General features: G+C 32.4%; 1 long non-coding RNA gene across 1 annotated transcript; it reads right to left on the reverse strand.

Moving 5' to 3' along the window:
• Window positions 1-10,951: 10,951 nt before the first annotated feature.
• On the reverse strand, window positions 10,952-12,270 carry LOC132630464 (uncharacterized). Its single transcript, XR_009578589.1, has 3 exons — window positions 12,027-12,270; window positions 11,687-11,745; window positions 10,952-11,287 (listed from the first exon to the last, which is right to left on the reverse strand). It is a non-coding gene; the product is annotated as an uncharacterized LOC132630464 (long non-coding RNA).
• Window positions 12,271-13,018: the final 748 nt, after the last annotated feature.

Here is a 13,018-nt window from a genome sequence, read left to right on the forward strand (position 1 = left end):
GTCGTGATGTAAGCGCTTACCTCATAATAGTCGTGATGTAAGCGCTTACCTCATCATAGGAAATTCATTCCTATAAATAGGTAGCTTATGGTTCATTTGTAAGATATCATCAAGATCATTTGCTAAACACATCCCAAAGAGAGAGAAAAAAAATCTAAGAGAAATACTCTTAGTGAAAGGCCTAAGTAAGAGAAGATCTTTGAGAGAATTTTCTGTGGTAAAATTCTTGAGTGTAATTGGGATTGGGGTTGTGAGGTTGAGTGTTGTAAACACTTGTAATATTTCTTCTTTAATAAGATCTGCAGCAGCAACGTGGACGTAGCTCTCACATTGAGGGTGAACCACTATAAATCTGTGTGTGCTATTTATTCTTCGCTTACATCACGGCGTAAGTAGGTTCTGTCTAAGGAGGTTGGTATTTAAGTGGTCCAGCTGTGACCCTCCAATCTTTCCTGGGAACCTGCTTACAAAGGTCGGATTTGGGATTTAAATCCTAACAGGATGAGCATAACATACTTACTAAGCATAAGTGTATTCTCTATAAAAGACATGTACCAAAAGCTGAGAGGGGAATTTCAGAAAGTTCCTTGGAAGCATTTGAGTTGTGACAAGCAGAGCTGCCCCAAATGGAACTTTATATTCACATTAGTTGCTCGCCAGAGATTGCATACCAAAGACAAGTTGCTGAAATGGGGCATTATTGATGAGCGAATAGGCCAATTGTGCAATAGAGAGAATGAAGATATCAACTACCTGTTATTTAAGTGTGGAACATATGGAACAAGGTGGTGCAATGGCAAGGAATACAGAGGACAAGTCTAAAATGAGAGCATGAACTGGTGTGGGCCTGCATTCATATGAAAGGGAAAAGCCCTGAAGCTGTTACTGCAAGAATGGCACTGGTTTGCACTGTCTACCACATACGGATTGAGAGAAATAGAAGGATCTTCCAGCAAAAGTCAAGAGCCGCCGAGAGTATAATCAAGTTGATTGTGCAGGAAATATGTTACAGAGGGTATTTGGATGTGAAGCTGAGGAACAGACAAGAACAACTCAACTATTATCCTTAGCAAATTCTGGTGATGACTTAAATGGGAAGTAGGTTGTGGTCCTGTGTAGATTGATGTAGGAAAGTAGAGAGTAGGTGATACCTGTATTAGTTAGCTGGGGAAGTTTAGTTGTAACTGGCACTAGGACATATCTGGTAGCCGCTTTTGTTCGTTTTGTTTGTGTTGTACAGTTATACTTGATAATGAATATACATAGCCAAAAAAAAAAAATCTGAAGACCTGACCGAAAACTTGACAGTAAACACTATTTTCACCGTAAAATGTGTTGCGCCAATGAACAAGTACAAACTAAAGTGTTAAGAGTCAACTTGATCGAGATGGGTTAGGTTACTTTCGTCTAAAACAATAAAACCCCAATTTAAATCATTTTTCTAGTTATTTCTTTTGCAGATATCTCCCAAACTTCAGTTGTTTTTGACATTTAACAATATTAACGTTGCCGTCGAAGGATAGAAAAAACAAGAAGATAAATAGACATCCATTATGGTACCAGGACGGCCACAAATAATATAATTGACATGCCAATTTACTATCCCAATTTGCCAAGAGGACTGGCTATAATAAGTGCATGTCGCAAACTTACAAATACAATATTTTAGCTGTCGAACCACCTTTTTATGTCTTATTACATTTTGTCACCTATTAATTACCACAAAAATATGTAGCTTAATCCCTATTCAAGTGCAAGAAACATCAATGGCAGAAAAGGAATCCAGTAGTGAAGATGGAAGGTGGACTCTTCAAGGAAAAACTGCCCTTGTTACTGGAGGAACTAAAGGCATAGGGTAAATTATTTGAGTTAATGAAGTCGTTTGATCTACTGATTTTACTTATATACACTGGTATAATTACAGGCAGAATTAGAATTTAATTTTTATGGATTCTAAATTTTAGAATAGAGATATTTTTTTTTTTAATTAGAATAGCGACATGAGATGTTAGTGAATGAGTTCTGAATTTAATTTTTGCACATATTTAGTGAATTTATTAATAAAATAAAGGGCTCAGATAAAAACTAGTATTGTGTTTGACCAAACTCGTACATAACCTTCTAGCTCCGCTCCTGAGAAATTTCCTGTAATTATGTAAAATTTCTTTTACTGTATCAATATATAGAAGTTAAATTCTTTACATAGACCTCATAATATTTTAATTTGGAATAATGATATTATTTTTCTTTTTTTTGGGTCGAAAAATAGGCATGCCATAGTACAAGAACTAGCTGGTTTTGGTGCTATAGTTTATACATGTTCTCGTAACCAAGTGGAGCTGGACCAGTGCTTAGAGAAATGGAGAGGCAAAGGTTTTAAAGTAGAAGGATGTGTATGTGATTTGACATTGCGACCACAAAGAGAGATGCTAATGGAGAAGGTTATCAATTATTTCGAGGGAAAGCTCAACATTTTAGTAAGTCCTTGGAAGAGTTTTACTATTTTTTTTTGTCTCAATTTATATGATGCATTTTGACTGGACACGAAATTTAGGAAAGAAAGAAAAAACTTTTGAAAGTTGTGGTAGAGCATGAATAGAACAAGCCATAAATATTTCTATGGCGATAAATCATGTCATTAAGGGTAAATGAAAAACTTTAAGTTAAATTATCCTGAAATATAAAAATATATTATTCTCTTAAAGTAGATTAAAAAGAAAAGTAGATCACATAAATTAGAATAGAGGGAATATTTCTTTCGAATTTTGTCCCGGCATATTAGCAGGATGAGAAGAACTGTATTAATATTGTTGATTTAAGTCCAATTGCTGGAACTAATACACTTGATCGCCTAGTTTTTCTTTTTCTTTTCTTTGTATGTTCACATTTTAATAGTTTAATTTTTAGATGAAGTATAATCACACATAATTTAGCACTATAAGAATAGGCAGATCCGCAGACATGAGTGAAGGAATCCCATGTATATATTTAGCCAAAAAAGAATAAGAAATACAGACTTACGTGTGAAATTGCATGTTGTAGACCGGAAATTTCTATTATATATAAGTGGCTAAGGAGGACCAACACAGTATCACCATCTTGTACCAAAAGCTTTACAAAATTGTACACGCAATGAATGCTTGTACCATAAGCTATATAACTTGTACACTTTACCTAGATATTTTTTTTATCCCACGTGGACATATGTCATAGTACTTAATATTTATTTCCTTCTCATGTATAGATGTATGCACTTCAATTTTAATTTTCCGACACATTTATTTCCTCCGTGCACTTTTACTTGTTCACTTTTGACTTTTCACGTTCTTGCTGAATATTTATTCTCTTCTCATGTATAGACGTATGCAGTTCAATTTTAATTTTCCTACACAAATTTATTTTCTCCTTGCACTTTTACTTGTTCACTTTTGACTTTTCACGTTCTTTAAGAATTAATAAATCTCACGTGGATATATGTCATAGTACTGAATATTTATTCTCTTCTCATGTATACATGTATGCACTTTAATTTTAATTCTCCGACACATATTTATTTCCTCCGTGCACTTTTACTTGTTCACTTTTGACTTTTCACTTTCTTGCTGAATATTTATTCTTTTCTCATGTATACATGTATGCACTTCAATTTTAATTCTCCGACACATATTTATTTCCTCCGTGTACTTTTACTTGTTCACTTTTGACTTTTCACGTTATTTAAGAATTAATAAATGAAGTACTCCCTACGTCCCATATTACTTAGCCACATTACTTGACTTTTTACGTTCTTTAAGAATTAATAAATGAAGTCCTCCCTTCGTAGGGAGAATCTTGATTATAAGTGTACAGAAAGGATTCTTGGTCCTATGGTTCCACCAGTTAAGGAGAGTGAATTTCAAGTTGATGTTGTTTGTTTATGCCAAGAGGACCTGCAAAATAAAACCATAACTTCTTAGCATGATCACCATGACAAAACAAATGGTCTACTGATTCAAGATCAGTAGCTATTCTATTAGTATTACAGCAGTAGCATTTGGGATATATAGAAATTCCAAATCTTGCAACTCTTTGATCAATAGAGAGTTTGTCATGAATAGCCCTCCAAGTGAGAAAGGACATTTTGAAGGGGATGTTGGTGTGCCACAGATTGCTATCCAAGTAATTTGAACTTCTTTCCTGTCTCATATTCTTCCAAGAAAGGAAGCTTGTGATATAATCTCCAGGAAAGAAAGTAGAATTTGAAGGGAACTGAATTGTTCCAAATATGGTTAAGAAGAGGATTTTTAGGCTTGTGTCTTCTAACCAATTGCCAAGCAGAATGATTAGTGTAATGACCATCATTGGACCCTTTCCATATAGCATAATCATTTCCTTCCTGATGGTCTATGCCTATGGAACTAATGTGAAGAGCAATATTACAAGAAATAGTGTTGTAAATCTTAACAAGAGTATTAGTGATATCTTCCATACCTCTAATACCAATATCAGTTTCATCTTTTGGAAAAGTCAAATTCTCCCAAGCACTCCAATGGTATTTATTTTTGTCACCAAATTTCCCCCAAAAGAAATTAGTAATATGTTTTTCAATCAACTCCAAACACTTCTTAGGGGGATTGACAGCAGTAAGGATATATGTGGAGAGAGCTTGAATCACAATTTTGATCAGAATTTGTTTGCCATCAAGGATAGCATATGCCCTTGCCAATCATTTATTCTTTTGATCACTTTAGTAACCATTGAATCAAAATAGCAGATTCTTTTTCCCCATATAAATAGGGCATCCAAGATAATTGAAAGGAAAATTTTTATCCATAAAATCAGTACAATCTCTGATTTTATTAATTCTATATGCACAAGTTTTTTTGCAGTAAGAAAACAACTTTTTTCTTTATTAACTAATTGACCTGAAGTTTTTTCATATTTATGAATGATCTTCATAAGCAGTTTGATGGACTTGGTGTTTCCACTACTAAAGATCACTCTATCATTTGCATAAGCAAGATGAGTGATGATAGGACCCTTCTTATGCATGGAAAAAGGGGTAAACTAGGGATTAGCAGTAAGATTATTTAAAGATCTTAAAAGAACTTCAGCAACTAAGATAAACAAAGAGGGGGCAATGGGGTCACCTTGTTTAAGACCATGAGAGGAGGAAAACAAACCATGTCTAGTTCCATTAAGAATAATGGAATACCAAATGTTAGATATACACCTCCAAATTAACATAATCCAAACATTTCTAAAACCAAATCTGGACATGACCTCAGATAAGAAGTGTCATGAAAGCCTATCATATGCTTTGGCCATGTCTAGTTTTAGAACCACATTGCCATAACCAATGAAGTAAATTAGGATTAAGAAGCTAAGTTCAAACAAATTAGTAAACATATGAGACTAATTTCAAAGGCATAAGACATAAACAAAGGAGGAATATTTTTGTATAAATTGGGGTCCGGTTGAGTCTTGAAGCTTATTTTTCGGCCTTAACACACTAGACCCTTTTCTATGTTGTGCTGAAGCAGAACTTGTAAAGTTGTGATTTAGATAGTTTAATCCCCAGCTTGTTCTATAATTTAGGGTTGTAATCACGTTTTGGTGTTATAAAAGGTTGCGCCATCAAGTAATTTAACCATTCTTTTTGGATAGATAAATAATGCTGGTACGCTGATACTTAAGCCAGCAACAGAGTTCACTGAGGAGGATTACTCCATTCTCATGAAAACGAATTTTGAAGCTTCTCACCACATCTCCCAAATTGCACACCCCGTTTTAAAGGCATCAGGAAGTGGAAGCATTGTGTTTATCTCTTCTGTTGCGGGGCTTGTCGCATTGCCAACAAATTCCATGTATTCAGCAACTAAAGGTAATCTCATTCAAATCAATATGTTATTCATAAGTCATGTGATATATATACTGACTGATTTTTTTATTTTTGAGGACTTAAATACATGTTGTTGATCAGTGTATTTGAACTGAAAAAAAAATCACTTTTATAGAAAAAAAAATCGGTATTTGATTGGTGAGGGATTAACAAAAATCACTACTAAAAAATCACTATTTTCCCATTGATTTTCCACTGAAAAATTTTCAGAGGCTATTTCCCACTGAATGTCGGTGGGAAAAACCTAAATTGTAAAGTTTTCACGCGGAAAATTAGGAAGTTTCCCGATGTTTCAATGGGAACCTGTTTCCCACCATGCGTTTTCCCAGCAAGATTATTCGATAGGAATGAGGTGGGAAAATAATGTTTTATAGCACAAATATTTCACTGAATGTCGATGGGAAAAAAAAACTTCTATTTCTAGTAGTGAATATTAGCGAATCAGACAGTATTATAATAAAGTGAGGAAAGTCATTTTTTGAAATCTGATGGAAAATGTTTTCCTCAAAAAGCATGTTCGGTCAACTAAACGCAAGTAAATGATCTACTTTCTCAAGAAAATATTTTCCTCATAAATGACTTCCATCAGAGCGGTACAATGTGTCATGTTGTAAAGGTTTAATTTGAAGGGGTAAAAAGTAAACTTTATTCAATCTGTTGATACCATTAGGGCATGTCAAAGTCCTCTTGTTTCACATAAATTGAAATGTTAGAACATTTCTGAGGGCAATCGGCAATGAGCTAGGATCGGGTAGGTAAGCCCAAAGTACCACAAATTACTAAATAATTTAAAATTATTTATAGAATAAGTAATCTTTTAAAATATGGAAAAGGGCCCAATATACCCCTATACTATGAGAAAAGGTTTAAGTATACCCTTAGTTATACTTTGAGTACAAATATACCTTTGTCATTATATTATGGGTTCAAATATACTCTTCCTCCATTAAGTTTAAATAAAGTGGACATCCAATCTTATGTGGCAATGACATTTGATGAGGTGGATGTCACGTGGCATGCCACCTCAGCACCCTAACCCATTTTACCCCTCCCCTTTATTTGTTCTTCCACCACTAAAATTCCCTTCCCCTCCACCACCATTTGTGTTAGCAGAGTGCAGAGCTTGAACTACCTAGAATGGTGAAGGTCAAAGTTAGGGTTTTCTTTCGGCCAACTAATTAATTCATAGCCTAATGATAGATATAAAGTCGTCCTCAGTTCAAGTGTTTGTTATAGTTTTACTATAAGTGACCTTCTCTTATTCGTTAATTAATTGTATGCTTAATCAGCTTGAAGAATTAGGACCATTCGTTTACTAAACAATAAGGTGCACACTCAGATTTGGTTTAGTGAGAATTGATTTTAGAACAGTTGTACTTGAAATTTTGAATGGTGAAGGTCAAAATCTAAATAAAGTACTGGGCTTATTCTGAGTCAAATGCATTGAGTTCTTCAGAAAATTTCACCAGTTCTTGGTGTGTGGGACTGGGTAATGGTGGTGGAGGGAAAGAAATTTTAGTAGGGGAAGAATAAATAGAGGGAAGGGTTAAAATGGGTTAGGGTGCTGAGGTGGCATGTCATTTGGCATCCACCTCATCAAATGTCATTGCCACATAAGATTGAATGTCCACTTTGGACAAACTTAATGGAGGAGAGGTATATTTGAACTCATAATATAACGGCAGGAGTATATTTAGACGCAAAGTATAACGAAGGGTATACTTAAACCTTTTCTCATAGTATAAGGGTATATTTGCCCCTTTTCCGTGTATACTGCAAAATGATAAGTTGTGTTGGAATTGATAAAGTTTCGTGGAGTTCACAATTACATAAAAGGAATTAAAGTAGTCTATTGATGTTCTCAGTCTTAGTGCGATCAGCTTGTCGCTTGGTCAACAAGGGGATCAAAATGAACTAGTTCTAGTCTTATAAGTTTGACTTCGATCATCGTCTCCCATTGCGCAAGATGGATTTGGCAAAATTATCTAGAAAATAAGTTTAGTTATCTTTCAATTAAATGTTGCATGCATTTGATATACTAGTTATTGGGAATGCGCGTTGCGCGTGAACCCCTTATCAATATGTACAAAAATTTATAAATTCAGATAACTATCTAAAAATTGTGTAGTTAAATACAAATTAACAAAAAAGTAAAAACTCATAAAAATGATGAATATCGATCCTATATAGCTAACTCAACAAATGAAGAAGACGATAACTTAATTAATTGCACTAAGTCTAACTTTTAAAAACAAAATAATTTCCTTAATGTATGTATAAATCATATTGATGTACAATGACGAACAAATATATAACAAAGCATTATAATGGAATGACAATAACTGTACTCACAAAATGAAAGTCAAATCTGAAGTAATTCCAGTTACATGAAGTTTCGTAGTGGTTGAACCCCTACAAAAATTAATGAAGATATATAGAAGAGGTAAATATTCATTAGTCACATTAGTCTTTCAATAAGAAACAATTAAGTCACCATATATACGTTCTTGAAACCTTGTTACCTCATTGAAAATGATAAAATAACAACACACTTTAGAGAGAAAACTTGAGACCCTATCATTGCAAGCTCATCATCTTTATATATGTTGATGGTAGCAATTCTAGTGAGGATTATGTTGCTTGTTATGCACCTGCCTTCTGACCCGACGGACTGGTCAACACGAATATTTTTTCGATATGCCTGCAAGCAATGGAAGAATTGCTGCATAAACACAATTAGAACTAAAACCAGTCGGAAAAGAAACTATAAAAGCCTACGTACCAGACATTTTAAGCGATTCTCATTCTGTTCTTCTAAGCTTTGACGCACAACCTTCATTACTGGATCTTTACGCTTCATATATATTTTCTAGGCCAGTCCTAGAAGATAACTTTGTATGAGGAACCAGACAATGAAGGCAAGTTTAAAAATGGAGAAGGAGAAGAGGCTTTGGGTTGTTCTCATTTCGCTTGTTAATTATATAGGTTTAAATGACCTTTTATATTACTTACTATCAATTACATTAAATAAGTAGTTAATTCTTCCAGATTGCAAGAAACTTTGTTTACCCACGTAATTCCATTAGTATTTGCATTTTTAATGTTCACATAAATGGTATATGAAAATACTCAATAGCTTGATAAATTTAGCAATTCATTAATTATTGGCTGCTTAATTATTCAATCCAACTTTAAACTTCTCAAACGCCGTTTAGCATATAAGAGGTTGGCTATTGTTTTGAGAGTAATGAAGAGACTTGTTAATGTGCCTACTTTAAGGGAATATGCTGATTTTAATTTTTTTTTAAATTGTTTTATTATTGGAATGTGTCATTCCTTCTTTGTACAAAAATGTAGTTATAACAATTTTTGCTTGTAGGACAAAGAAGTCGTTTAACTTCTGATAGGCAATGTAGTAAATCAACTTTTCACTTTGGATGTTCCCAGTTTAGTATAGTATGATAAAAATGTAATAGAAGCTGGTAAAAGGTAAAATTACTAGTACAGCATAATTCCTTTTTTTTTTTTTTTTTGGTATTTTTCATCTTAATAGGAGCAATGAATCAACTTACAAGGAACTTGGCTTACGAGTGGGCTAAAGACAATATGCGAGTCAATGCAGTTGCACCTTGGATTATCAAAACACCACTTATCGAAGCAGCAGAGGTAACCTTCTTTCCCTGAAAAGAGTATTTTTCTGCATCGGTATTTTTATAGCCAATCAAGTAGGATTTATGTGGAGGATTAATTAGTTGACTAGCAAATTAATTTGCACCTTTTATAGATGTAGCCGACCCAACAGCAAATTTCTAACCGTTGCAATGATGTTTTTAGCTATGCAGGAGATAACTCAATCATCATGCAACTGTGTAGTTTCTCACAAGAAATTAGATATTGAGCTTAATTTAACTCCAAGAACTAACTCAGAAATTGAGAATGGCCTAATAACATATAAGGAATTAACAATCTCTCTACCAATGTGAGATAATCTAACATCCCTGCCAGCCCAAAATTGAGTGAACTAAGAATATGAATGGGTGCAGCACTGATAATACCATGACAAAAACTTTGGATATTGAACTTAATTTAACTCCAAAAACTAATTCAGAAAGTGAGAATTGCCTAATAACATATAAGGAATTAACAATTTCTCTACCAGCATGAGATAAGCTAACATACCAGCATGCAAAATTGAGTGAAAAATTGAGTGAACTAAGAATATGAATGGGTGTAGCGCTGATGATACCATGAGAAGAAAATTGACGAATTTGGCTCAATCCTGAAATTCATGTTAAGAAGTGACCATTGTTTATCGTTTCGAAAATGTCGGGCAATCTAACAATTTTTAAATGCAATCAGGATTAATTTGTCATATTAATTAGTGGAAAAGGGTCAAATTTGCCCTTTTACTATGGAAAAAGTACCAATTTTATCCTCCGTTAAACTATCGGTTCAAAAATACCCTGCAATTAACTAAATGGTTCAAATATACCTTTTCTCCGTTAATGCATATATAGCTACGAAATACATTGAAGCTAAATATGAACATTTCCGTGGCTAAACACTTTAGCTACAATATTTCTTTCCCTAGCATCCGTAGCAATATGTAGCATAGCTAAAAGTTAGCTACAGACTTTACATGATCCGTGGCTAGGGACGATTACTTATTGCTACGAATTCGTTTGTGTTGTAGCTATGACGGTAAAATGTTCTTGCCACGAAAAATATATTTATAGAAAATAATTTTATTCATTTGCCACGACAAATAAAACTCGTAGCAATCTTTATATTGTAGCTACAACGTTTTCTTTGGTAGCAAAAAGTTTAATTTATTTGCCACAAAAATACAAATTTGGTGGCTATTTTTATATATAGTTCAATCTCGTGGAAACAAAATTACATTTAGCTACGAGTTTAAAAATCTATAGCCATGAATTAGATTATTTGCTACAAATATTTTTGTACATAACTAACAATGGATTCTTTTAGCCATGAAATATATAAAATTATAGCTAAAAATTTTCTTCGTTTGCTACGAGAAGTGAAATGTGTAACCTTATTTTTGGCAATTATATATACAATTAGCTATGAATTCTAAAATTTCATCGCTACATATTGAAGAGTATGCCACAAAGCATTGTTAATCAGAATAATTCTTCTATACGAAACAAAAAATTTGGATTCCAAAATAGGTCTCAAGTTACACGTTGTTACATATCTAAATTTCAAGCATTCACAATACATAATTCATCTATGCCACCAATTACAATGGCATTATCTTGCTTGAGACTCGAACCTGCACGATCTTCTGATTTCTCGCCTCCTACACAACCTCTAATTGCATCTTAATTTGATCAATATCCGCTCCAGTTTGTCATTGCTGCTCTAGTAATTTCATAAATTTTCCTGTTAATTTTGATAAAGTAAAAACATCAGAAATATAACGAATGGCTATATAAATATATCTAACAGTTGATCATATAGTATAAGAAATTTATCGATTAAATTCTCATGAAAAATCTTTACATATCTTCATAAAGAAACTCTAAGTAATCTTAAAAGGGATATCAAAACTCCAATTATTTCATATACATTTCATTCTTTTACACTAAGAGTTTCTTCTAACAAAACCTCAATTAAGAAAGAAGCATATTTCTACATTATTGTTTCATGAATGATTTATAGATGGATCAAGTGAAACATAAAAATATTAACATGAGCAACAACATCCCTAAGAAATAGCAAGAGAGTTCATTCAACTCAACAAACTACAAATATTAAGTAGGAAAATCAATAACCACCAACCTTAAAAAAAGAGCAAGATTAATTCCATCAAAAGCATCTCCTGAATCACACATCAAAAGCTTCAATCAAAAATGAATAAAATATTATTAATATACCAAAGCTAACAAATGAACATAAAGATTCAAACTTTTTCTCTTTAACTAAGAAGAAGAATAAAAATGCTTCGATTGAGTCCAACATAAGTTACAAATGGAAGTTGAAGTGTACCTTAAAAACAATAAAGAGGAAAGAAAAAAAGTAACCAAAAAATATAGTGAGTGAGATCCGCAAGAAAAAGAATGAGATTCAAATACAAAAAAAAAAAAAAAAAAAAAAAAAGTGCTCGAAATTTATAACAGACCAGCTATAAAGATCTTGTTGATGTAGATGTAATACAAGAGGAACCATCCCTTAAAATATATACAACATTTTTGACCTTCCAATGTGTAATTAAAAAAATCAATTAGCCATCTCCGTTGCATAACACCAAAGAACCCCTTATAATCTTTTGATATGGAGTAATAAAGATTTGTGTTTGGTGGAATTGGCAAAAGGAAAAAAGGAAATGTGGAGGGCTGTGGCGGCTGGAGGCATTAGGACTAGGTTTTGGCATTTTTGACTAGTCAATTTCCGTTCATTACTTGTTTGTACTATATAACTTCTATTTTTTTTTTTACTTCTTTATTATATGCAAACACTATAATGTAAATAAATATAAGTAACAACAATGACAATTAAGCACTATTACCTATTAAAAAATAAAAAGAATCATAAATATATAACTACATTAAATAGGACACCACAAATAAATTATTTGTATGAAAAAAATATATTCTGAAATATATTTGTCAAGTATCATGTCGCCTAATGTACAAAATAGTATTAAGAAATTCTTAAGATAATCAACATTAAATATTAAATCTGCTAAATTTATCGATAATACATTTTATTTAAGCTATAGTTAAAACTCACATGTACACTTTTTTGTATTGAATTATGATATAAGTCATATGCTCCTATTTTCATTACATCAAACTATTAATTTTAATGTTCAATTAGATTTACGATAATTATTAAATTATTAATACTGTAATAAGATCATAAAGTCAATAATGTATATGCTTATTTAACTTAATATAGTTAGTGATCAATAAATAAATACAAGAACATAATTATTTAAATGTAATATAGTTAAACATCAAAATTAACAAAATATTAGTATTAGATATTTATTTGAATTGTATTTGAAAATTACAAGTAATTCTTCATTTAATACGCGCTATTATTAGCTAAGCTAGTATTGTTATGCACTCTTATATCAATCATATTTTTATTGAACTTTTAAAATATAAA

Source organism: Lycium barbarum, chromosome 3 (assembly GCF_019175385.1).
Source record: "Lycium barbarum isolate Lr01 chromosome 3, ASM1917538v2, whole genome shotgun sequence".
Classification (NCBI taxonomy): domain Eukaryota; kingdom Viridiplantae; phylum Streptophyta; class Magnoliopsida; order Solanales; family Solanaceae; genus Lycium; species Lycium barbarum.